This window comes from Pinus tabuliformis, chromosome J (genome assembly GCF_031772625.1).
Source record: "Pinus tabuliformis cultivar Carrire ecotype Pingquan chromosome J, CPIR1, whole genome shotgun sequence".
In the NCBI taxonomy this organism is placed as follows: domain Eukaryota; kingdom Viridiplantae; phylum Streptophyta; class Pinopsida; order Pinales; family Pinaceae; genus Pinus; species Pinus tabuliformis.
Genome location: NC_142295.1, coordinates 205048015 through 205075262, shown reverse-complemented (window position 1 = coordinate 205075262; position 27248 = coordinate 205048015).

The following is a 27248-nucleotide window of genomic DNA, read 5'->3' as shown; positions in this document are numbered from 1 at the left end:
TGGTGCTTCCCAAGCTTGAGGTAGAATTTTTAAAATTGTGTTACCCCGTTGACTCAGTTATGTGAAGATCTTGTCAACTGTGGGCTAATATGACAACTCTTGGGGGTCTACGTTTGAAGAATTGACATACCATACCTTGGTATTGTCGAGGCATATTTGAATGTGCAATGAAGGAGTAACATTCTTCAGATGTGTTGTGGTACCATCCACCTATTAGACATTGTTTTTACATTTAACAACCAATTTCAAAAAAATTCTGGGGGGCTGAGTGACTCAAGTTTTCCTGACCAGCTATGAGAGAAAATTTTAAAATTATTCTTTAAAGGAACTGAATAATTGTTTCCCCCACTAGTAATATTTCTTTCATTTCTAACCAAAGCAAAAAGGAGGTAAACCAAATTTCCTTATTGGAATTTTTGCATCATTACATTTCTTTTGGACCATGTTAATGGTGTGCTCTGCCCAATTATAAACTTTACCCAGCCTTACCATTTGTCATATTACTTCCAACATAGAGAGCTTCATGTCGGAGGGCCTCCCAACAAGGGTGATACATGGTGCAACAATAAGGAATGGCCATTTGGTCACTGGATTTTGAATTTGATTAGTTATTAATCCTTTATAATTCTTAGCATTCGTTTCTCCAGTAAAATTTCTGAAGCCAAGAATTGAAATAACTAGTGGTTTTCATGATTTTCTCCCCTGTATACGGGAGAGTTGTGATATTATATACAACAACTGCATATATTGGAAGTGGCTTTTCTAACCAGAGAAATCCATTATGAAAGCAACTGACAAGGAATTTCACAACTTCCTCTTTAAGACCTTGTATGTCTTTAATCAAAGGTGCTTTAAGTATATGTCAAATACCAATTTTTTTGAGTATTGTTGTTTCTAGAATCCATTGATCACTAATTTTACACCAACTCTGAAAAGCTTCATTATGCTTCTCCAGAGAAGGCTCATCTATCTTTTCTTGTTTTATGTTATGGAGCCAACTCTTCAATTTTTATGCACATTTCAGGTTGGATCTTGCTTTAGTTCTTGGTTCCACTGTAACTTCTTCATCCTATAATTGAATCCATTTCTTAGTCATTCCAAAATATTTATGAAATTATTCAATTCTTAGACAGTCAAGCAATTTAGAGTATGAAATAACAGTAATTGGCAAGTCTGGGATTTATGCAAGATAAAAACATGTATCAAAGGAAACTTATGTAAGAGTAATTGACAAGTCTGACAGTTTTCTCGAGTTGACAAGACTCAAATTAATTGTGTCATAATTTTTGTCCATTGGCACCTTCCTCAAACGTCTCATGGCATGCTGATTTAGTTTTTCCATACCATTTGGTTTGTGCAAACCACGTGGTTGCCTTGCTTCTGAAGATTTGGTAGTTGATTTCATTATAAATTGAATTGATGGATGATGTGGTTTTGATTGCGAAGTAACCCCAGGATTGTGTGGCATTCATTGATTGGACCTATCCACTCAATTTCTCTGCTTCCATGTTGTATATTATTATTTCCCATGACATCATCATATGTGTTTTCTCTCTCCTCATTAATTCTCCTATTCAAGTCGGGTCTATCTACTTAGTTTAATATTTCGTCAAAAAAAGGAGTTGAGAATGGATCAATTAATGTTAATCAGTGAAGCCCACAAAAATAGACACATATTTTGAAATCTAGCGAGGTCGTATTTTTTTGATTACACAACTATTAGACTTGCCCATTTTGACTTGTCAATAGGGTTTATGATACCAACTGTTAACATCCCTTCTAACTATTTTTGTATGTTGGGCTTGTATTCTAGTAGATAATTCACATTGGTTACTAGTAGAAAGGACAAAAGAACTCACAAGAACATATGCAACATAAGAATAAAGGAAGAGACACAAAGTCGCAAAGAAGCAAAAACTAATATATTATATTATGATCTCTTGAGAAGCCAATCAGAACCAATACATTGATACATCCATTATCATATATATACTTAGCCAAGATAGTTACAACAATTTAGCTTTCAGAACCAACTTAACCTACCCACTTAGACTCTCGACTGACTAGAGAATCAACTGACTTTACAATGTAGATTCTTGTCTCGACTGGGCTAGTCAACTTACTTAACCTATCCGACTTAAACTCTCGAATGAATAGAGAATCGAATGAATTTACAATGTAGATTCCTAACTCGATTGGGCCCTAGTTGAATTACTTAACCTATTCGACTTAGACTCTCAATTGAATAGAGAATTGAACGAATTTACAATGCAAATTTCTTACTCGACTTGGCTAGTCGACTAAGTCAACTAGCCCCTCCAACAGGTTCATTTCTATTTAAATAATACATCAAAATTAATTGTTGATCCGGTGCCACCAAATTTCCATATGCAATGAGAAAATTAAGGTGACAAGTATAAAATAATAAAATCGTAGATCGATACATATTTAGAACTAATGAACACAGTTTTTAGTTGCCGGTAATGATAATCCATGTCCCAGTCAAATTATTTTTTGTGCCATGCCATTTCTTCTATGTATTTGCAAAGTGCCTTTGCTTTTTTGTATGGATATGATTATGCATCTGAGAAATAACAACTACATTTTTAATATAAACTATTCATGGAATATTTATGTTTTTAATTATTTTTTATTTTAATTTATCTATATTTAAACTAAGAAGTAGGGACTAACTACTATGTAGCACTTGTTTTGGAAATGTTTTTGTTATGAATATAACATTGTTCATATCTTTTTTAATTCTCATATGATATATTTGAATATAATTTAAAAAAAAAAATTTACACAAATGATTAGGTTGATATTAATTCTACGCCAGTACATAGCAGAAAAAAACCGGAAGAAAATTCAACAAGAAAGAACATGGATAGACACCTAAGAACTTCTTCTAAAAACCTATTGTAAACATACAATTTGAGAGCTATATTTGTTTTAGGAATAAAAAAACCAACATATTTTTATTAACGAAAAGGAGTGTTTACATATGCCAAGTAGATCATGGTTCCCCAAAAAACTATCCACGTAAAACATATTGGCCATATTTACATTTATATCAAAAACAATTTCCATATGTGTGACAACATTTTCATTCTAGTCCCAGTACCCCCAAAAACAAAAACTTTAAAAAAAGAAATCATTCCTCAAGCAGAGGGGTCAATTGACATGTCTGATGGGGCTTCAAAGCTTCCACTGCCCTAGTCTTCTTGATTCTGCTGAGCTTGTGGATCAACAATATGGTGATTTAATACTTCATTCCCATCTTCTAGCTGTTATACACGGGTTTTGAATTGCTCTACTTGTCCATGAGGAACTGAATTGAGTTATAAAGTTGTTGGATATGTTGATGAACATCATCATCTACTACATGTTGGGTAACTGGAGGGTGAGGACACAATTCCCAGATATTGGAACTTCCTAGTGATGTATGGGTGGAGCCGAAATAGTACATGTGTCTTATTGCATTGAGGAAGGGGCACCAAGTCATGGAGTACGAGCTTCTGGAAAAACAAGGAGTGGGACTACAATTTCAAATACAGGGGAGGGGAAACTTAACAAGCAAAAAGTGAAAAGGGAGGAGGATTATGCAAGAGAACGAGATGAGGGAGACTGAGAGAGTGAAAATTTCCAAGGAAGGCACAATATTATCTACTCTCTAGAGCTTCGACGAAGTCAGAAAGACACATCTATCTAATTGAGGAAAACCCAGTGCTCCAAGGGGAGAATTTAAATTGGAGCAGTGAAGTCCTCTCACAACTATAATCTTGAAGGGAAAATTTCCCATGCTTGAGAAATCGATTCAACCTTCAATTTCAATGAATTTACTAGCCTTGCAACCCTCCTGTGAGCTTGAGAAAATATTAAATTTTTAGTAAAGAACCATCCTCCATATAAAGATCAACCCGCTTGGAGAGGGAGGGTGCATACCAAGCACATGTAATACCCTCTAGATCAACCTTGATGACGATGTTATGATACCAAGGGATATGAAGTATCCATCCGTAGCATGTTAGTCCTCACGTGGCTATAATATTTAAGGGAAAAATTTCCCACGCTTGAGCAATCAATTCTGCCTTCAATTGTAATGAATTTTCCAGCCTTGCGACCCTCCTGTGAGCTCGAGCGAATATTGTTTTTAAGAAAATAATTGTCGTACATACAAATATTGACCTTCCTAGACAGGGAGGGTGCATGCCGAGCATGCATACTACCCTATTAACAATGCTACAAATCAAGGGGATATGAAGTCACCATCTGTAGCATGATGGGATGAGATTTCAAACCAAGAGGGTCCTTACATTGTCTATTTATTGTGAGCTGTACTTAATTTCTTGTCTTTGATCACATATGATTTAACTTTTCAATTAGGTTTCCAGTTTATTATCATTTGGTTGGATTCATAGATTGTAGGTCTCGGAGTGCCAAGTCATGACACTAAGAGATCCAGTTTGGGGACAAATTTTGGTTTTCAATTTTTTTAAAAACTTTTCCTAAACTGTTGTAGCCAATAGTTTAGGACTTTTGAAGCTATGAAAACTCATCATCAAGATAACCATGTTGTTACATATCTTGATTGTGAATTAGCTTGTCAAACTGTGGAATGCAACTTCAAAACAAATTGGCTCAAGCCTAAGATTCAATACAGAAAAATTGAGAGTTATCAAGGTGAATGACATGCAAAAGAACACTTGCCAGATTTGAGGAATATCGAGAAGAAGTTAGGTGCAAAAGAATTATTATACATCGAGTGCAGACTGACACATACCAAGGTTTATCCTTATTCAAAATATTGGAGTGATCGACAACTCATATTAGTCAACACCTAACAGTCATCTAAATATATGGTATGCAGGAAACCCAGACTCGTTGAAGTTTAACGTAGGTGGGTGGTGGGGGAGTGGCGGGGGTTTACTTTAAATGATTTGGAAAAAAACTGCCAGTACGAAAGATCAACAATTGAGATCAAAAGCGGAACCCCTTGAACCCCCCCCCCCCACATTTTCAAATCCACCACGGGGGGTTCTGCTTAACTATTTTTGGTTTTTATAAACCACTTTCGATTTTTTTCACTGTCGGAACCACATTCCCTCCAGCTCTTTTCAAACATGATTATATATTTATATATTTCCAAAATAGGTCAAAAGCCTAAAAGCACATGTATTGTGAAGTTTTGAAAAGGGGGATTTTGTATTTAAAAAAAAGAATAAGTTTAGTATTAATAAATATATATATATATATATATATATATGAAAATCGTTTAATTTTTTTAATTAAAAGAAAGTCATTATTGTTTTCAATTTATTTTTTTTAAAAATTGGCGAATACGTTAGTATTCCAATAACTGTTCCTATGACACAATGTGTCGCCACTATGAAAATTTTGTTGAAAGAAAAACAAGGCATCCATACACCGACTTGAACTCTAGTCAGGTATCTGATGATACTACGCAGGTCTTGCGATGTTTTTTTTAGTCTTCCAATAATATTTATGCCAATAGATAAGGCAGATGCTATGGAAATATTTTCAGACGAAAACACCTCGTTTCGGTAGACCGGCCCCAATTTCCCTCGATCATCTGATGGAGATGTGAAGGTTTTTACAGCGATGATCATCAACTAGGCGTTGCTAGACCGATGCAATGTTTGTTGAATTTACGAAGGTTATGGAATCAAGGGATTTCGACGAAAACATTTGGCTTCGATGACCAAGGTTTTGACGAAGGTTTGCATCAAAATTTCGATGAAAACTTGAGAGGTCCAAATTTAAATTTGTCGTAAGTTGCGACGATAGTGGGTCGAAAGAACGACCAAATGCCATCGAAAATTGAGTTGAGTTAATTTGTAGTAGTTGATTGATGTCTAATGGGGAGGTAAGAAAATTTTTTGGAGAAATGATTCTCAGAACAAAAGGGGAGGACCAATGTGTTTCCATCAATTCCAAAGGGGGATATTGTTGGTAAAGTTGTCGTTGATAGAAAAGGGTGTTGAATGTATGCTTGTTGAAGGACCACTAGTTAGTATGAGTATGTTGATGTTATAATGTATTGGCTTTATGTTTGTATTGCTATCAATACTCCTATGTAAAGTTGTGAGTAAGTTTGATATTAATAGGTATGCTTGCTTCAAGTGCATATACTACGATGTTGTGATGTGAATCCTTGCATCTGTTGCGATGTTAAAGTTGTTGTTGTATTGTTGAGAAAAAAAGTATGTTTCAGAGGTTGTTGATGTATTGTTGAAGCAACTGAGTATATAGTTGTTGAGTATGTGTTATTTTTCAGAAGTATGGTCACTATTGTTGGCAAATGCTGTGATATAAATGCTTTCATATATTGTGATGTGTAAGGCTGATTTGTGCATTATGTGTAAGGATGATTAAAGTTGATTACATTGGTCTGATTAAAGGATGATTACAATGGGATGATTTAAGTTACATGGTATTGGCACTATTTTGGTTTATGCAATGATTGCAGTTGATTGATATTTACTTTTTAAATAAAATTTGGTGGACCATTAATTTTGATTTGGTATTCAAAATATGAAAAATTATGAAACAAATAGGTGGAGTACTAAGAGGCAATCTTTCCACTTCAGATTCTTGCATGGAATACTAATAGCCAACAAACTATGTTTATAAAAGATGTGTTTTTGGAAGGTAAAAATGTTTTTGTTAGAGTGTGTTTTCAAGGGTTGTTGTGAGACCTACTTCGTGAGTTACCTAGCACAAAGATAAAGAAGAAGAAGAGAAGATTTGAAGCTATTTTGAGGAAGAGAAGGCAAGGACAGATATTCAGGTATGCAAAACTAAAGACTAGGTAAACTAACACATTGAATTTTTTATGTATCAGGTGATTCTAGTCTCCTTTCAGGTAGTTTCCTGAAAAAGAGCAAGTTGGAGCCTTTTGAAGAGGGAGTAGGATCTTCCTAGCAAGTAGTAGTTTGCATAAATAAATCAAGGTAGAAGCCTAATGTAGGTTGAAGCTTACAAAAAACTATTGTAAAAGAGGGAGTAGGAACTTCCCAACAAGTTGTAGCTTGTTAAATAACAAAGAGGTTGGAGCCTCCAAAACCTGATGTAATAGAGGAATTAGGAGCTTGCCTTTTCATCACAACAATAAAAAATTCATGGGCTTTCCCTTTATGGGTTTCCACTTATATCTGGTGTTCAAATGTGTTGCTTTTGTGTGTTGATTCTTATGTTGTAGTTGAATATGCTTTGTATATGTTAAATTTGCTTTTTATATGATGTATTGTTGTTCATTTAATAGTTCATATAACTATTAGAAGGAAAAAAAAAAAATTGATGTCCATGAATGCACTATACTAATTCACCCCCCCTTAGTATAGTAAAGTTTTGAATAGTTACATCCATGCTAGCATGCCTTCGAACATTCAAGAGGAAATTTGTCTCATAGAGGAACAAATTCAACATGAAAGGAAGGTCAAAATAAATTGAGAGATCATGACTTCCACTACATCTTGATTTCTAGATACAAGTAATTCTCAGGGCCATAAAAATCACTATCTACATATTATTGATTTGTACTGGCCTGTAAAGTTATTGTCCAGGAAAATTATAGTTGATAGAAGACAATCCCAAGTCAATATCTTGTAGAGGCTAGATGAGCTCAAAGATATTATCCTTGACATGGAAGTATGACTAGCTAGGCTTGAGATGGGTTCATCACCTAACTCTCCTATTCCTCTTCCATGTAAGGTTGAGGAACACCCCATTAACTTTGATACTTCATTGCCATCCTCATGCTTATGTTCTCTACATTTTCATTTCAATTCTTCCTATTCCAGTTGGCTCTTGGGACTATTGACATGTTTCTATTTGAGTTCCTTTTTAGTCTATTTTTCTTGTGGCCTCAAACTATGCACACCACAAAGGTTGCCCATTTTGTCTCCTGCTATTAGTTTCCCCATGACGAGGAAACGATTGCTTGTACTTTTTTTAAAATCTTGGATAGCCTTTGGCCTGATTTCCAAAGTGGTATGCCAAAGACAATAATTTTAGTATATTTAATGTAAATATTTGTTATCTCGATACAAAAACAATTACAAAAAACAATAAATTTCAAATATAAAAATTTCACACAATTTAATATTTTAAATATAAAATATTTATAAAATTAATATTTTAAATATAATGATACAATTTTTTTATTATAAAAAATTAAGAAATTTGTATAATTTACAATATGAAAAATTTATTAATATAATCGTTTAATATTAAAATATAAAAACATAATAAATATATTAGAGATTTTAAAATTTATAAATACTATTTTTAAAATAAATTTATTTGATTTCTCATTGTTTTTTGTGTTCTTGATGTATAAGAAAATTGTTTTTGATTTTTGATTTTTTGAATTACAACTGATTTATAAAGTGTTAATGTGTAAGGTGTTATATAGCCCATGCAGCTTTGGATTGATGGTGAATGCGTGCACTATTAAGGCACTCACGATAGGTCACCGGTTCAAATCCCATGTGGGTCTTAAGTGTTATATGGGAATAATGTATAATACATTTTATATTAAATATTGTGATTGATATTTGAGTTTGTTTTCCTCTATGTATTTACTAGAGTTTAAAGTAATATACAAGATATTTTGATATTCACTATTGTTTTTTCCCTATATTTATTTTATTATTCTTCTCTCACTATTTTTATTTTTATTATTTAAAAGTTAAATAATGTTTATATATTATATTTTAAAAAATTAAATTTAAATTATTTCAATATCACAATTCATCCCATGTTTACAGTATTCAGTCTCAATCTACCTCGTTGCAAATCAGATTTATTGACCATTAGTTGAAGTTCAAGTCTAACCAAAATAAGACATCTACTGCGCAAAACTACTAGTAACTACCATCTATTGAATTATATAAAGAAGAAAAACAATTTCTAAAAGTCAGATCATGATATCAGGAGTTTGAAGAACTCACTAGAGCTACATCCTAGGCACTTGCACCTATAGGAAAAGGAGGATTAAGTTCACACTGAAGGTGACTTTCCAAGTGAGCTATCTAGGCATCCAAGCTTGTCAAACAAGAACATTGATATCATCATGGTATTCATGCCACTCTTTCAAGACTCTGCCCAAAAGGGTTGTCTTTTTCCATTGGAGGGTGATGGAGTTCAGATATTGGTTTTGTCTTCCTCTTGTATGCCTAGGGTTAGGAACCTAATTGGGTACCTCTTCCAAGATTTCAAATTTTGAATAAGCATGACATTCATTGGTGGTGAGGGCCTTGAGCAGGTGGATTTCTTCATGAAAATTGGGGAGGGAGTAGCAAAATGAAAGATAGTGGTGAATTCCTGGACAAGGGCTTAGATGTGTGACTTTCCCCAAGGGCCTCAACCACCGACTCCTTGGAAACTACACATACATTGTCAGGGCATAATGCACCAAAAAATAAAGAACCAGTTAAGACAACTATACCACAACAACATAGGACCAGAGGAATGAGACTAAGAAGACTAAAAGGAGAGCAAATGAAAGAGATGTTGGGGGTTTTAGGAAACCCAGGCCAACATATAATGGAGGACTGATAAATCAAAGAGGCAATTAAAAAGCATACTAACTGGGAGACACCATTAAGTAGGTTGCAATGCAGATCCTTCAAATTTATGGCTAAGCAACCAAAATTGCACTAGAGAAACACAAAATTAGAGAAGAAAAAAACTAAGCCAAATGAATAAGATAATACCCTCATATATCCAACCAATGTTGCTCAATCCATTTAATTCTCTTGCACTGAGGGAAAAACTAAACCTCCTGCAGTTGCAACCACTAGCTCCAGTGAAATCCTTGAAGTCTCATAAAATGTAGCCTCTATGTGCCATGTTGTAACCCCTATGTGTTTCCTATAATTGTTGTACTGCAGAGGGTTTTGGTTCATGAGCCCAAAGAGTATTTGGGACTCTCTATCTAGATAAAATTGGAGGTAAAAGAAAAGAAAGCGAAGCACAAGAGGTGATGGAATGTGGGATTTTCCTTGCTTTTAATTTCAAATGGTTAAAGAGTGATTACTTATTGAGCGAGTCCCCGTCCATGCAGGAGTGGCGTCATCCTGGAGGAGCCACAATGGGGTAACAAGAGTGGAATTTAAAGCCAAAACTTTCCCACGGAATGGCAAGTTCAAAAGGGAACACTTAATAGATCAATGACTACGATGGATTCTGGGGGGTTCGAGCCTCATCTCTAAGCCCGCCCAAACACACTATCAGAGAAAGATAGATGGGCCCACTACCTATTCGGCCAATGTGGTGACTACGTCCACAATCAGGACCACCATCGAGCGAGCGTGAAACCATTTGATGCATAACCCTCCTCCCTTACTCAAGAGGGATTTATGCCTTCAGCTCCACGAGAGACCTAAATCTAAATAGTGACAGATTCGAGTGCTTATCTTCCCCGAGCTCTCGAATATATACAGAGCCTCCTCTCAAATATTATCCAGTTAATGATCCATTAGCAAGAGAAATACCGCAAGAGGAGGATCTGTATATATATGTAGCAGTCATAGAAGAGTTGCAAAGAAAGGGAGATTGAAAAAGCATTGCGGATAGAGACAAAGGTCAGAACATAGTCGAGTGTAGACAAGATCAAGTCATAGTGGAAACATGATTGGAGAAGAGTAGAATGGACAAATAATTCACGTTTTGAAATTTGGAGGAGAGACCCGAAGAGAGCAGAGATCCAAAAGTAGTCGAAGTACAAAAGTCGAGACTGAACCAATAAAGCCTAACACTTAGCCACATTCTACTTTTGGAATAAGTTTGTCAATAAGCAAAGCTGAGGAAACAAAACTAGCACTAGATAGAGCCGAGAGACAGACTTTATAGTATCGGGCCAGAACCCTAGAACCCCATAACATTTATTAAATGAAAATTCCAAAAAGCGTCGAGCAACAGGGATCCATGAAATGTCGGAGTAGGGGCCATCTATTGTCGAAACCCCATAACAAAAATCCTAGAACCCTGTAAGGGCAGATCCCATGAGTTATTTAAAAAGGAGCCGAGCACCAGGAATTCATCAGTAGAAATTTTTTTTTTTATTATTATTATTATTTTTTTTCCGTTACCCGGGACCGGTTGTTAACAAAATCCTATGACGGAGATTTGACCCGGGAGGTCAGAAACCCAGAACCTCATAACATATTCTCAATTGCATTTAAATAGAGCGTTGGGGTTGTGGGGGGGTAGGGAACAATAGTGGAGAAATCCCATAAATCCAAAAATCCTGCAGCTACTTCTAGTTGTATTTCAAAAAGACCACGGGACCAGGGAGCGTTAAGAGACAGTGACGGGAGAAACTATTCGTTCCCAGGATTTATTAAATGACATATTGTTTTGTGACTGTTTCCTATGTAATTCCTCCAATGTGGTAAGCCCTCCCCTCTACGATTTTTATAGGGATTTTGATCCCGATGGGTGGAAGGAAGCGCCCACAAGAATAGCCAACTCCAAAAAGCACTAATTTAAGCAGTTGGAGGAGAAAATGATAGGCAAAATGATAGACAACCGTGGAGGGAATATAATGATAGGAGTGTTGCTAGTTCATCAACTCATTGTGAATCTGAACAGTGGATCCTAGACCTGCCTCAAAAGATCAACAAAGACGACAATGGAGATATTTTGTTTGGGCAATCATTACACATTCGTGTCATTTCTGCAATTTTGTTAATATTTCATTTTCAGGAAAGGAATCAAGTCTATTATGTAATAATTATGACAACTACGCTAGTTGAATGTTCAGATAGCTGTGTAGTTTAGACAACTATAGAATTCCAAATATCTTTGTAAATTTTCTTGTCTTCGTTTTCCCTATAAAAGTGATGAATATCTCATTAGAAGGGGTTCAATTTTCCATCCCAGAGGCTGTAATTTTCTACAAGTTTTGTAAGTTCTAAAACTTTATGAGATGTATGTTGTTCCTAAAGATTATTGAATATGTTTTTGGCGATTCCAAGCATTGATATGTGGAGTATGTGATTCTATTTTTGTTTATAATTTTCATATGTGTTTCTTTCCTCTCAGAAATTATGTAATTGTAGCTATTGTAATTCAGTCTTATATATCAGATTTATCTATGTCATGTCATGGAAAATGGTACCTGTAATGTGTGGGATTGAAGGCCTTAAAATTCACTCCATGGTTTATAAACCTCATTTCCTTTATCTTGTTCATGATCCTACTAGAATTTGGTGCATAGGATTCTGTGTCTATCTAGCCCTCTACACTGGGTTTCTCTCCTTGTATTTCCTCTTTCACCTATATTGCAACAACCAATGAAACTGCACTCTCTGTGTTTCGACTACCATAACTGAACATTAAGCCTTGGGAATGACATACTATTTAAGTGTATATTGAATCTGGCTCTCAGTAGTGTGATTGAACCAAATTTCATAAGATTGTATCTAATTCTTAAGCAGGACGAACAAATCCTTAAGACACACTAAGATGTCCTAGGCATTGACCCTTCTCCTCAACCCAAGGATTATCTTTAGGACTGACAAAATATTTTGGTGTCGTTTCCAGGGAAGGAATAAAAATATATTTCACTAGGTAGAAATTTGTGCATTCCTTTGTTCGTTGAGCAAAGGAAGTGTGGGTTGAAATATCTCACCTAAAGGGGCTTTCAAAATGGCTCTTTTTTCATTCTTGGCAAACAAACTTACCCCCATATATTTTTCTTTTGTTGTTGGTTATCCTCATCATGTACCTCCTTTTCAAGAATGGTATACCTATTTGCCTACATTCAGTGGAAGCACATATGAAAACCCAACCCAACACCCTAAGGACTTCCATGAATGCATGGAGCAACATGGTATTATTCATGAAGATGTGAAAATGAAGTTTCTTTTGTATTCTTTGGATAACGATGCTAGGGATTGGTACAAAACCCTACCTCATTGCAACATATCTTATTTAAAGAGATTTCACATAGCATATAATTATTTTTTCAAACATTTATATCCACTAGATTCTTTGTTTGAAGATTGTTGTGAACATTTTAAAGTTGAAAATCTTTCTAAGACTGATGATGTTGTTGAATATGTTTGTGGAGCTCAGCACCAAGAAAACATATACCTACATCAAGAAGCACTTCCCAACAATCAAGAAAAGGAAGGAGACATTGTTAAGTTGGAAACAAACCCTCAAAGATCTTATTCTGCTAAATTTGATAGTTCTCATTTTTATGACTTGTATGCATCGGATGGGGAGTTGGGTGCTCCAGAGAAAAAAAAAAAAAATAGTCCCAATTATGGGAATCTGTGCAAAAATGGGTAGATGGAAATGGGGTTAACAAAGTGTCTCCATTTTATGACTTACATCCTTCAGAGGGAGAACAAGGTATGAGCATATGCCAAATACAACCACAAGTAGAAAATGATTCCCAACAAATAAATAGAATTTCTTCTTCTAGGTACATATCAGTAGTTTTTGAGCAGTTTTACTTGCCCATGTTCATACCTATCTCTATTTTTTAGGTTTAATAATCTGGTTGTAAAGTTGATGAATATTCTCCGGTTCATGATTCATATGATTCAAAGGAGGACGATATTGCTGCATATTTTTAAAAGGATTTTCTTAATATAAGAAAGCTTGAAGAAGATTACTAACAATGATTTTTTCAAGAAGAGTGCGTAGTTGAAAAGCTAAGTAGTAACTGTGGCTGCCCCACGCAAAAAAAAATTGTGTCCATAAATTGTTCAAGAAAATGAAGCAGTTGCAAATTTTTCTCATCAATTTTATGATCTTGTAGCTGACGACATGATGAGCAAGTAGGAAATGAAACTTAACTATGTTTGAAAACTATATTTTGATGGGGCCTAATCTAAGGAAGGAAATGGAGCAGGTGTGTTGTTGATATCTCCAAAATATTTGCAAAAGGAATTGATTATAGGAAAGTGGGAAGAAGATGACCAACAAAAATCTTTTCAGCAAGAGCCCACAGTTGAAGAACCAATCAATGACTGTGGCTATCTTATGAAAAATGATTTGCGTCAGGTAAATGTTCAAGAAATGAAGCAACCAATTTTTTCTCCCATCCATTTTATGACCCAATAACTGATTACATGGCATCTTTCTTTAGTCAACAAGATACATCAGTTTTAAGGTATGTGTCAATTTTTTTTTCTGAAGTTTCCATGTGGTATCTTCCTGTTTTAATTGTTGACTTTCAAGAGCATAGTGGCATAAGGTCCACTACTCAGATGTCAGGCTAGTATCATTGGAAGGTTGATTTCACTTGAGTGAATTAACCCATGTACAAAAGTAGGAGCAATAGGAGTTGTACATAAACAAGATCACTATGTGAGCATTTAATTTCCAATCATTAGAAGTTATAGTTCTGCATTTCAATTTTTATAAGTAGAAGACTTCCAACAACCAAAAAATCATTGTATTGCATGTGAAAATTTCTAAACAGAAATTCTATTACTGCAACAACTTATTTATTTTACCTACTTATTTCTTAATAAGTTATTTATGAAATCACTTCAGTAAATATTAAAATAAATTCTACTACAGATATCACACCATTATACAGAAACAAATATATGCACAAGAATCAAACACATGAACACAATTATTTTTGGACAATTGTCCTCGGAAAAACCCAATGCAAGAAAGTCAGTGCAATAGAGGAGGGCTTTATTAATCTTCAGAAACAATCTATTTTACATAAAAAATTTGCATAGACACTCGAAGAAAACACCTGAGACTTTTCTCTGAGACTTTCTGACACCCTGGAGGACTTCCTTTCCCTATTGCGTCAGACCTGCATCATTCTGCGTGGTTCTGCATTGCTTTTTCCTTCTCTGTGTCAGCCCTGCGTCATTCTACGTGGCTCTGCACTGCTCTATCCTTCTCTACGTCATCCATTGTGTCTCCCTATGTGTTGTATCTCAGAGTCCTTGTGTCACCTCTTTTGAGCTCCCTGACTACTTCTAATCACCCCCTATTCCTCCACCCTGCAACTCTCCCTCTGAAATCGATTTCACTTTCTTTGAGAATCGATTTTCCTTGGGATACTAAGTATCTGCTGGCGTGTCTCCAAATGACCCTCAAGTCTTCTCTTATACTTTTCCTGTTGACGAATCAATGATCGAGATTAAGTCTATAATCAATGGCTAAGATTAAAAAAGACTTGATCCTTGTCTCTTAGAAGCTTATCATTCTTATCGTTATTAATACCCATTAATATTTTTATTTTCCTAAGTTTAGACTTAGGAGCCCACTAAAAATATTAATTATTTTAATAACTCCTCATCCAAATGGAATTTATCAAAATGATTTATGGATCTTGGAGATCCTATGTGCCTTAGCATCTCCACCAATTTTCATGGCTAGAGCACATCCGATGCTACCACAAATCAACACTCCCTCTTAGAGAGGAATATACTCTAGTAATGCTCCATCACTGAACATCACACTGATCCTCCAACATCGGTACCTATGTTGATGCTTGGCCTGCTGCCCAACATCCTCTGCAATGCTACCCCTTGTACTGCTTCCCATGGCTCTGCTACTGCCACTACTACATCTGTACTACAGCTCCCTCTCAACATGCTACCCATAGCACTGCCACTGCTAATTGCTGCACTGCATCCCCTAATAGTTATCCATTTATGCTACTGAAATGCATTCTTTACCATCCCCATCTTCTCCCTGAAATAAACGAACTTTATTCTTCCTAGTGCCTTGGTGAGGATGTCTGCCGCCTGTTCTCCTGTAGGAGTCTAGTTGAATCGTACTTCTCCTCGTTGGACACAGTCTCTGATAAAGTGAAATCAAATATCAATGTGCTTAGACCAATCATGAAATACTAGATTCTCATAGGGCTTGATGAAACTTTGATTATCAAACATGATCATGCTCGCTTCCATCCTTCTTCTGAATAGGTTCACAAGCAATTTTCTAGTCCATATGGCTTTGCATGAAGATGTTCTGGCGGCCATATATTCTACTTTAGCTGAGCTTAGAGCTACAGATTTCTGTTTCCTACTACACCAGTAGGTCATGCCCGATCCAATGTTGAAACAATACCCGGAGGTACTTTTTTGATCTATCGAACTTCAGCCCAATCTGCATCAGTAAACCCACTTAGTCTGATGTCATTAGTTCTAGTATACAATAGTCCATACTCAACTGTTCCCTGTATATATCTAAGAACATGTTTGTTTGTTGCCCAATGTGCCCTCTTAGGTTCCACCATGAAATGATTGAGGGTGTTGACAACGTAACAAATGTCTGGCCTGGTATTGACCAGATACACTGGGGACCCTATGAGCTGCTTGTATAAGGTGGGATCAACATCTTTGTCTTCTAATGCATCAATTTTTTTCCAGTTTGTGATCACTGGAGTAGCCATAGGCCTACAGTCTTGCATCTTGAATCTCTTCAGGATTTCTATAGCATATCTCCCTTGTCCAAGGAAGATATCACCCTTATGCTGCCAACTTCCAATCCCAGGAAATAATGCATCTGTCCCAAATCCTTCACGTCGAATTCTATGGCTAGATTCTTCTTGCAGTCCTCGATGAGCCTAGATGATCCTATCAGGTAAAGATCATCCACATATAATAAGAGGCTCATTCTCTAGAACCAGATAGTAGAGATTGGGATCTGCATCACTCTTGGCGAACCCCATCTTCTGCAAGTAGCCATCAATTCAATCATACCATGTTCTAGGCACCTGTTTGAGCCCATACAAGGCTTTCTTCAATCTGCATACATTAGATTTCTTCTCATGTGTTTCAAAGCCTTCTGGCTATTCAATGTATACTTCCTCTTCTATCACCCCATTCAAGAATGTTGTCTTGACATACATCTGATGAATATCCCACCCCATATCTACTGCAAGAGATATCACGGCTCTAATAGATGTATAGCTGACTATTGGGGCGAAGGTCTCTTCATAGTCTATTCCTTATTTTTAAGCATACCCATTAGCCACAAACCTGGCTTTGTATTTTTCCACACTGTCGTCTACAGTGTATTTGATCTTGTAGATCCATCTCGAACCTACCATTGATCTATCCTGAGGCCTAGGCACAACTTCCCAGACATCATTAACCATTATAGAGATATATTCCTCCACCATTGCATCCATCCAAACTTGGTGTTGAACAACCTCCTGGAAACCATAAGGTTCCCCAACATGAGCTACTAAGGCTTGATATCTGTTTGGTTGTTTTCGCTCCCTTTTACTGTTCCTGGGTGCACCAATGAAATCTTCTACATCCCGTAGAATCTATCAAAATTCTCGGCTCGTGCTTCCTCTGGTAATAGGTGCATCTGCTAGCTCTTCCTCTTCCTATGATTCCTCCTATTCTGAAGGAGAATTTATGGTACTAGCTTCCGCTGGTTGAAGTGGTTTGACCAATTGCTCATCTTTTGGCTTCTCCTCAGAAGGCATTTCTCGAGATTTTCTGAAGGCCCTACCCTCCATGAACTTCACATCTTGTCAAACTACAACCTTCCTGCTCCCTAGAAGATAGATTCTATATTCCTTAACATTCTCTTTATATCCCACAAGATATCCTTTCTCTGCAGTTTGATCTAACTTCTTCCTCTTCTCCTCGGGTATACGACAATATGCTAAACTCCCAAATATCCTGAAATGACTAACTTCAGGTGTCTTCCCAGTGAATACCTTCTGGAGTAATCTTTCCTAATGCCCTATGAGGAGTTCTATTCTTGACATACACTGCCATACTGCATGCTTCTGCCCACAAAAATTTTGGCATATCCTGATTATACATCATTTCCCTAGTTGCTTCCACAATACTGATGTTCTTCCTTTTTGCTACTCCATTCTGCTCTTGATTATAGGGAGTTGTCCACTCTCTTATGATGCCCTCCATAGCACAAAAATTGGTGAAGTCCTTGTCGACATACTCTCCACCATTGTCTGGGAACAACACTTTTATTTTCTTTCCTGTCAGATTCTCCACTAGAGCCTTGAACTCTTTGAATCGACATAAAACCTCATCCTTGGTTTTCAGAAAATAGATCCAAGTCTTCCTGGAATGGTCATCGATGAAAGTGACAAAGTATTCGACACCACTAAGAGATTTTGTGGACATTGGTCCGCAAATATCTGAGTGTATCAATCCTAGTACACTCTTGGCCCTATTGTTACTTCTAGGAAACGATGCTTGGGCATACTTTCCCATAGCACACCCTCTACATGCATAATATTGTTTAGTACTACGATCTAGAACTCTTGTTACAATTTTCCTGAGAATTCTCAGAGCCCCATGGTGTAAATGTCCCATGCTTTTGTGCCATAATTCATTCAAATCCTTGTCTCCATTACTACCTGTCAATGCCATTGGTGATTCTAGCTGCAACTTGTACAACTTGTTACTTCTGATTCCAATCTGTACCTTCTTTTTGCAACTCAGGTGTTTGACATATACTTTCTCCTTACTGAAGAAAATGTCATAGCCCTTGCTTTGAAGTTGAGATACAGAAAGTAATTTCATCCCCAGTCCTGGCACATGCAACACATTGGTAGCTTGAAACCGCTCTCCTGTTTCTGTTTGAAAAACTATAGTACCCTTCCCTACTAGAGTACACTTTGCCTTATTCCCCATGGTGATTTGAAAATTCATTCTTTCCTCCTGATAGCCTGAGAAACATTCCCGAATTCCTGTCATATGCCAGGAGGCTCCACTGTCTATATACCATACCCCTAATGATGTAGATCTTGCTACGCAAACAACTTATTCTTCCAATCTGGAAGCCAATATATAGAAATCGAAATTTATATCTCTTTTACATTCTTCTAAAAATATACACGAGTCTCCTGATGTGGATGCCTCTGCATCATGCCCTTGCCCTATAATTGATTTTCCCTTCCTGTCTCTGAATCTTTTCTCTGATACCATGTGAAAATTTCTAAACAAAAATTCTATTACTTTACCTACTTATTGCTTAATAAGTTATTTACAAAATCAATTCAGTAAATATTAAAATAAATTCTACTGCATATATCACACCATTATACAAAAGGAAAAAAAAAATATGCACAAGAATCAAACACATGAACACAATTATTTATGGACAATTGTCCCTGGAAAAACCCAATGCCGGAAAACCAGTGCAACAGAGGAGGGCTTTATTAATCTTCAACAACAATTTATTTTACAAAAAAAAAATTCATATACACTGGGAGAAAACACCTGAGACTTTTCTCCAAGACTTTCTGACACCCTGGAGGAGTTCCTTTCCCTACTGCATCAACCCCGCATCATTCTGCATGGCTCTGCGTTGCTCTATCCTTCTCTGCGTCATCCACTACATCTCTATTTTCTGTGTCTCCCTCTGCGCTATTTCTCAGAGTCCTTGTGTCACATCTTCTGAGCTCCCTGACTACTGCTAATCACCCCCTCTTCCTCCACCCTGCAACTTTCCCTCTAAAATCGATTTCCCTCTCTCTCAGAATCGATTTTCCTTGGGATACTGAGTATATGTTGGTGTGTCTCCAAATGATCCTCAAGTATTCTCTTATACTTTTCCTGTTGACGAATCAACGACCAATATTAAGTCTTTAATCAAAAACTAAGATTAAAATTGACTTGATCCTTGTCTCTTAGAAGCTTCTCATCCTTATCTTCATTAATACCCATTAATATTTTTAGTTTCCTAAGTTTAGACTTAGGAGCCCATTAAAAATATTAATTATTTTAATAAATCCTCATCTAGATGGAATTTCTCAAAACGATTTCTAGGTCTTGGAGATCTTATGTGCCTTAGCCTCTCCACCAATTTTCATGGCCAGAGAACATCCGATGCTACCACAAATCAACATTACAGAGGGTTTTAGTTCATGAGCTCAAAAAATATTTGGGAATCTATATTTAGATAAAAATGGAGGAGAAATAAAAAGAATGCGATGGAATGTGGGCTTTCCCCACTTTTAATTTCAAATGGTTAAACAATGATTACTTACCGGGTAGGTCCCCATCCATCTGGGAGTGACCTTGTCCTCGAGGAACCCCGACTGGTAACAAGTGCAGTAGTTACAACCAACACTTACCCTCGGAAAGCCAAGGTTAAAAGGGCACACTATATAGACCAATGACTACGATGGATTCCAAGGCGGTCGAGGCTCGTCTCTAAGCCTTTCAGAGCACCCTGTCACAGGAAGATAGATGGGTTCGCCACATGTTGGGACAACATGGTGACTACATCCGTAGTCAAGACTATCATTGGGTGATCATGGAAGGTAAGCATGAAACTATTTTCCACATCACCCTCCTCCCTTTCTTTCCACCCAAACTGACTCTACCATGTGTCTCCTCCACTTCACCTGTCAACCTACATAGATCCCTCTTTGTGTCCACAACATCCAATTACCTTCGGTCATCAGGAGAAACCACGCTCAAGAGGGATCTATTCCTTTAGCTTCATGAGAGACCTGAATTCGAATAGTGGCAGATTTGGGAGATCAAGGAAGATAAGCATTGATCGTCAATCAACAAGGATTAATGATACATTAAACAAAGAAGGAGCATGAGAGGAGGCTTCATATATATATTTTTTGGTCATAGAAGAGTTGCAAATAAAGAGAGATTGTAGAAAAATTGGAGACAGAGACAAAGATCAAAATAGAGTCGAGTGCAAACAAGATCAAGTCACAGAAGGAGCATGCTTGGAGAAGAGTATAATGAACAAATACTTCATGTTTTAAATCTTGGAGGAGGGATCTGAGGAGAGAAGAGAGCCAAAATGAGTTGAAGTACGTAAGTAGGGATTGAACCACTCAAGCCTAACACTTAGCCAAAATTTTATTTGGGAGAAATTTATCAATAGACAGAGCTGGGGAAACATAAATAGCATTAGACAGAACCAAGAAACGGACTTTGTAATACCGAGACGGAACCTCGAAACCATATAAAATTTATAAAATTATAATTCCCAAAAGCGTTGGGTACCAGGGATTCGTCAACTGTCGGAGTAGGGGTCGTCTATTGACGAAACCCCATAATAGAAATCCTGGAACAAGGGAGAATCCCGTGGGTTATTTTAAAAAGGAGTCGAGTACCAGGGATTCGCCAATAGACATAAGGTTTTTTCGTTACCTAGGACAGGTTGTTAATAGAATCCCGTGACAAAGATTTGACTTTGGGGTTAGAAACCTAAAACTTGATAACATATTTTAAATTGAATTTAAATTGAGCATTGGGGTTGCAGGGGGCATGGAACAGTAGTGGAGGAATCCCGAAATCCCGTAGCTACTTCTAATTGTATTTCAAAAATACTAGGGGACCAGGGAGCATCAAGAGACAGTGATGGGAGAACATTCTTGTTCCTAAGATTTATTAAATGACAAACTGCTTTGCGACCATTTCCTATATAATTCCTCCACTTTGCTAAGGCCTATCCACTGATGGGTGGAAGGAAGTGTCCACAGGCCTAGATCCAACTCTGAAAGGGTCGCTTTAAGAAGTTACAGTAGAAAATGATAGGTAAAATGATAGGCAACCATGGAGGGAATACAATGGAAGGAGTGTGGCCAGTTCATCAAATCACCGTGAACATGAACAATGGAGCTTGGAATCATCTCAGAAGATCAACAAAGTCGACAATGGAGATATTTTATTTGGACAATCATGACACATTCGTGTCATTTCTACAATTTTGTTAATATTTCATTTTCAAGAAAGGAATCAAGTTTGTTATGTAATAATTAGGACAACTAGGTTAGTCACATTCTCAGACAACTGTGTAGTTTAGACAACTATAATGTTCTAGATATTTTTGTAATTTTTCTTGTCTAGGTTCTCCTTATAAAAGGGATGAATATCGCATTAGAAGGGGTTCAATTTTCCATCCCAGAGGCTGTAATTTTTTGCAAGTTCTAAAGCTTTATGAGATGTATGTTGCTCCTGAAGATTAATGAAAATGTTTTTGGCGATTCCAAGCATTGTTATGTGGAGTATGTGATTTGTCTTTGTTTATGGTTTTCATATGTGTTTCCTTCCTCTCAGAAATTATGTAATTGTAGCTACTGGAATTCAGTCTCGTATATCAGATTTATCTATGTGATGTCATGGAAAATGGTACTTGTAATGCGAGGGATTGAAGGCCTTAAAATGCGCTCCATGGTTTCTAAACCTCATTTCCTTTATCTTGTTCATGATCCTACTGGAATTTGCTACATATGATTATGTGTCTGTCCAACCCTCTACAATGGATTTCTCTCCTTGTATTTCCTCTTTCACTTATACTACAATGGCCAATAAAATTGCACTCTCTATGTGTCAGCCACCATAAATGAACATTAAGCATTGAGAACAACATATTGTTTAAGTGTATATTGAATCTTCCTCTGAGTAGGGTAATTGGACCAATTTCATAAGTTTGTATCTAATTCTTGAGCAGAACGAATAAATCCTTAGGACACACTAAGATGTTCTAGGAACCAACCCTTCTCCTCAACCCAGGGGTTGTCTCTAGGAGCGACAACATGCCCGTCGCTAATCTCTAGACTAAATAGTTAACTCCCCGTGTGAGTAATAGGTCCCTTTAGACACATAAGCTAAATTAGGTAGCATGCAACCATAATTCACCTCGGTTCCATTGTTGGAAGCAAGTGGCCACAACTCAGAAAAATATAGTGAATTAGGCCATACTCTGCAAATTTCTTGCTGCACACAAACCCACAAAAACTGGATAGCTAAGAGAATAATCCAAACTGTGGTGGAGGAGGAGCCCAAGCACACCATAAAAGCTAGAGAGAAGCGTTTGGACCTCACAAAGTGATTAAACAAAGGATGGGTTGCAATGATTATGAATAAGGAAGGAGAGGTTCACATGTGTAATGCACGAGGCAGGCTAGCATGCCACCCCCTCTTAAATGGTGTGGGAGGTGATATGGTGGCAAGCTCCGCCAACCTGCAACATCACTTCGCCCAATACCTTGATAAGGGGGTACTTTAAATATTTTAATTTAATATTAAAATTTATTTTATTCAAATAAATATAAAATTTATAGATATTTTACATTAATAATTATTAAATATTCATTTTAAAATTAAAATTTAATAAAATAGTGCATAATATATTTTATTTTAATATTATATAATTAAATTGCTAATGTTAAAATTGATTTTGTTTGGATAATTATAAAAATTTTAGATAAATTTTATTGGTGATGTTGAAATATGGTAACAAGAATATTCCAATTTACTTTGTCCTTGAATTAAATTGTGAATTAAAATCGAATTTAGTCTTAACAGCTACTTGGAAATAATTTATTTATTTATTTTAACCTAATTAGTTGGAGAAATTCAAGTTAGAAGTCTTTCTGAAGTCATGCAAGAGTTATCCCTTAAATTAAGGAGATAAGATTGAGTTATATTTGAGTTGGAATTATTTAACTCAGTTTACTGAGTTAAGTCCAGTTAAATTAGTTCCAAACTTTTTGAGGAACTAATAGTGAGTTAACACTCAGTTGATGCATTAATGCACTCAACTAGTGCTACCCCAGTTAACTGAAGATTCCCTCATCAAAAACTCATGCATGTCTATTCTGAGAAAGACCCAGTTGAGATTAATGTTCAAGGATAGTGTACTATCTGTTGCATGTGTTTTCTCATGTAGAAAACTCATGCATGCAGTCAAGGATTTATCCTTGAGGATCGCGCAGTTTTGGAGAAGGGTTTTCCACTTGGTAACTAGAAATCATCCACAAGGAATAGTGAAAAGAAATAGGAGCTTGGAGGGCAGAGAGGACGGTTGGAGAGAAGCCAATATTTCCTATGAGCATCTGTGAGGATTTTAATGAGAGTTGGCTAGTTGTGAGAGCTAAGGCTTTGTATAATTCCAATGTATTTCCACCATGTATGATAATACAATAGTGTGGGGTTTTTAGATAAGGCTTTCCCCAAAGTATTTTCATGTGTATTGTGCCATTGATTCTTCTTCTTCTGGTTATATTGTCAACTTGATCTTTAAGCTTTTGCAAATTGATAGCAGAAGTAGGTTAAAGTATTCTGCTTTGATTTATATTGCATTATCGGGTTAACCTACCAATTTTCTACATGGTATCATAGCCAAGTTTGTAGAAATATCTACATGGTATGAGAGCTGTGAATAGTATACTGAGAAGAGAATTCGAAGTTTGAAGTTAGGGGTTGCAGGTGCAAATCGAATTCATATCATACTTCAAGGTTGGCCAATGGCATTCTATGGCTTAAGGCTCGAGTATGCCTTAGAAGGTAGCTTGAATTACATAGCATGGAAAGAAGTGTGTGGCGAAGGTGAGATGCATATCCTTGAGGGAGTTCGAGACCATATTATCTCGAGTCTCCATGGGAAAGATACTCCATTTTCAATGTGGAAGACATTGAAGGACCTCTACCAGAATAGTAGTGACCAAAGGAAATTGGCGCTCAATGATAAGCTTCGTAGAATCAAGATGGATAAGGGTGATACTATTTCCACATATCTAAACAAGCTCACCACCTGTAGAGATCAGCTTGGCAGTGTGGGAATAACTACTGTTGGTGATGATATGGTGAGTCTCGCTCTCCTTGGCCTTCCAAAGAGTTGGAATAGCTACCAGGACTCTGTGAATGGAAGGGAGAAACTACCGGATTGGGAACGACCGTGGTCAAATCTTATGCAAGAGGAGATCAAGAGGAGCACACGAGATAGTTCTTCATCCAAGAATGATGATGAAGAAAATCTGGCCTTAGCAAGTAAGGCAAGGAAAGGGAAGGGGTTTCCCATTTCAAATCGAATTCTTCTCATGGAGGGAAGAAGGGTGACATGTCTAAAGTAAGATGCTTTAATTGTCACAAGATGGGACATTATGCGACTAATTTCCCATCGAAGAAGTCCAAGAAGGGATCCTTGGAAGGATTGGAAGGTGGGGCATTAGCCTCTCAGTTCGATATGGACTTTACCCTCATCGCATGCATGGTGTCATCGATGATGGGTTGTGACTGGTATCTTGACGGTGGAGCCTCATTCCACATGACCGTGATAAAAATTTATTCAGTGCCTTGGAGGAGAAAGACCTCAAGATGCACATAGAGATGGGTGACAATGGAAGGTATAGTGTTTCAGGAGTGGGCACGGTTGCTTTTTAGAGGAAGCATGGAGCTCCTATCACCTTGACAGATGTGAAGTATGTGCTTGGACTGAAGAAGAACTTGGTATCGGTCGCGATGTTGGAGGACAAAGGCTACGATGTTGTCTTCAGTAAAGGAAAGGCGTTCCTAAGACACATAGCCATGGGTCAAACCAAGAGGATAGGGATTCGGGTGAAGAATCTCTATAAACTAGAGGTAGATGATTGTGCAGCATTGAGTATGAAAGCAGAATTGGTGCAAAGCCAAGACATTGGAGAGTTGTGGCATAGGCGATTGGGCCATTTGCATTATGGAGCTTTGAAGATAATGCAACAGATATCTACAGGACTTCCCAAAGGTAAACATGAGCAATTTGACATATGCAAAGGTTTTACCTTGGGAAAGTACACCAAATCTTCCTTTCATGATCGAGAAAGTCGAGCAAAGGCTATCTTAGAGTGAGTTCATATTGATTTGTGTGCACCATTCTCGACGACATCCACAACGAAGTAAAGGTATTATGTGATTTTCCTTGATGACTATTCTCATAAATGCTAGATTTATTTCATGCAAAAGAAGGACCAAACTTTCATAAATTTTTGTGTGAGTTCAAAGCTTTGGTCAAGAAAGAGTCAGGGAAGAAGATCAAGGCCTTGAGAAGCCACAATGGTGGAGAACATGTCTCTCAAGAGTTTAAGGACTTCTGTGCAGCAAAACGAATTAAATGAGAGTTGATGGCACCTCATAACCCACATTAGAATTGGGTGGCTGAGAGGAAGAATAGAACTATTGTAGGGGGAGCACGGGCAATGCTGCATGACCAAGGCCTACCACTTCACTTGTGAGCTAAGGCATGCAACACAGTGGTCTATTTGCATAATAGAAGCCCGCATAGTATATTTGGGATGAAGACACCAGAGGAAGCTTTCTCGGGTAACAGACCAGATGTGGGTCACTTCAGGATCTTTGGCTCATCGGTATATTGCCATGTGACAAAAGATGCACGGAAGAAGCTTGAGATGATAGCAGAGTTGGGGATATTTGTGGGGTACACTGATACACCTCACAACTATTGGGTGTACTTGCCTACCAGTCGGAGAACAGTGGTTTGCAAAGATCTCAAGTTTGATGAGTAGAAGGCCATGTGAGTTTCCCTTGAGAGGGAGCTCCAACTACAAGCTGTGGAGGAACTGTTGGTTCCTAAGGAGGAGGAGCCTCAGACTGATGCGAAGCAGCTACATTCAGAGGTTCCAGGAGTGGAGACATCCACTCAAGCAGAGTCTTCCAGAGATGGATGGAAGCGCATAAGAGAAGTTGACAGATTGTTGGAGGATGCGAGAGAGAATGTGGGAGCACCATATACTCAGTGCAAACAGAGGAGGTCACCTAAGAGGTACATTAGATACATGGCCCTTGCTGGGGTATGTGTTGAGACCGAGCCATCTTCCTTTGAGGAAGCAGTGCAGCAGCCGATTTGGATTGATGCTATGGTGGAGGAGTATGACTCCATAGTTCGTAACAATGTTTGGGACGTGGTTCCGAGACCGGAGAACAAGTCAATTGTGAGTTCCCTTTGGCTTTACAAGGTAAAGAAAGCTGTTGATGGTAGTGTGGAGAAGCATAAGGCAAGATTTGATGCTTGTGGCTTTTCATAGGTCGAGGGTATTGACTATGATGAGATTTTTTCTCCTATTGCAAGGTACTCATCTATCATATCTATGTTGGCACTATCAGCACAGATGGGTTGGAAGATCCATCAGATGGATGTGAAGACTGCATTCCTCAATGGCCAGATTGAAGAAGAGGAGTACATAGAGCAGCCGAAAGGTTTTTAGACTTTGATCATGAGTCGTTGTGTGCCGACTCAAGAGAGCATTGTACGAGCTGAAGAAAGCACCTCGTGCTTGGTACACCAGGATAGAAAACTACTTCACTAGGTTGGGCTTCACAAAGAGTGAAGCAGATGCGAACCTGTACCACATCATGGTGAAAGGTAAGTTGTTGATCATCGCACTTTATGTTGATGATCTCATATTGACTGGTGATGATCAGTTGATCGTGTCTTGCAAGGAGGATCTTGCAAGAGAATTCGAGATGAAAGACATGGGTCTCATGCAT